Raw genomic sequence first — 549 nt, 5'->3', positions numbered from 1 at the left:
CATTTTGTTCCTCTACCTTCTTCCTGATTTTGTTTAGTTGTGTGTCCTTTTTTTCTTTTTTTTTTTAGCTGATCGAGCATCTTTATGACTTGTTCTAAATTCTTATCAGGCAACTCATAGTTCTACACTTTTAAAGAGGCATATCAAGACATATTTTTCTGTCTTAATTGGGCAATATTTCCCTATTAAGTTGTATATCTTATGAATGTTTTTACTGAAATTTGGGCATATAAAAAACTCACCACCTCCAGTCTTTGTGTATCAACTTTGTGCAGGGTAATACCTACGTCAAGCAGCCCAGGAGGTTGTCTGACCTTTTCTGATCTCTTTCTCCCTCTGGCATCTGCCTGCAGAACTGTAGCTGTTGCAAACTGTTCACCTCAGTTTTCAGCAGTTTCCAAACTGTGGATCCAATATGGACAGTGCTCTGAGTCAGGTGAGACAGAAATCAGTCCCTCATGCAGCCCCCTATAGGCCAGAGCATTAAATACACAGTGAAGTCTTTTGTTTCCATCTAGAGGTAGGAGCTCCAGTATGGGGTGTTTTCTC

Source organism: Pteropus vampyrus, unplaced genomic scaffold (genome assembly GCF_000151845.1).
Source record: "Pteropus vampyrus isolate Shadow unplaced genomic scaffold, Pvam_2.0 Scaffold13, whole genome shotgun sequence".
Lineage (NCBI taxonomy): Eukaryota > Metazoa > Chordata > Mammalia > Chiroptera > Pteropodidae > Pteropus > Pteropus vampyrus.
The sequence above is the reverse complement of the archived record's forward strand: the minus strand, read 5'-3'. Positions refer to the sequence as shown.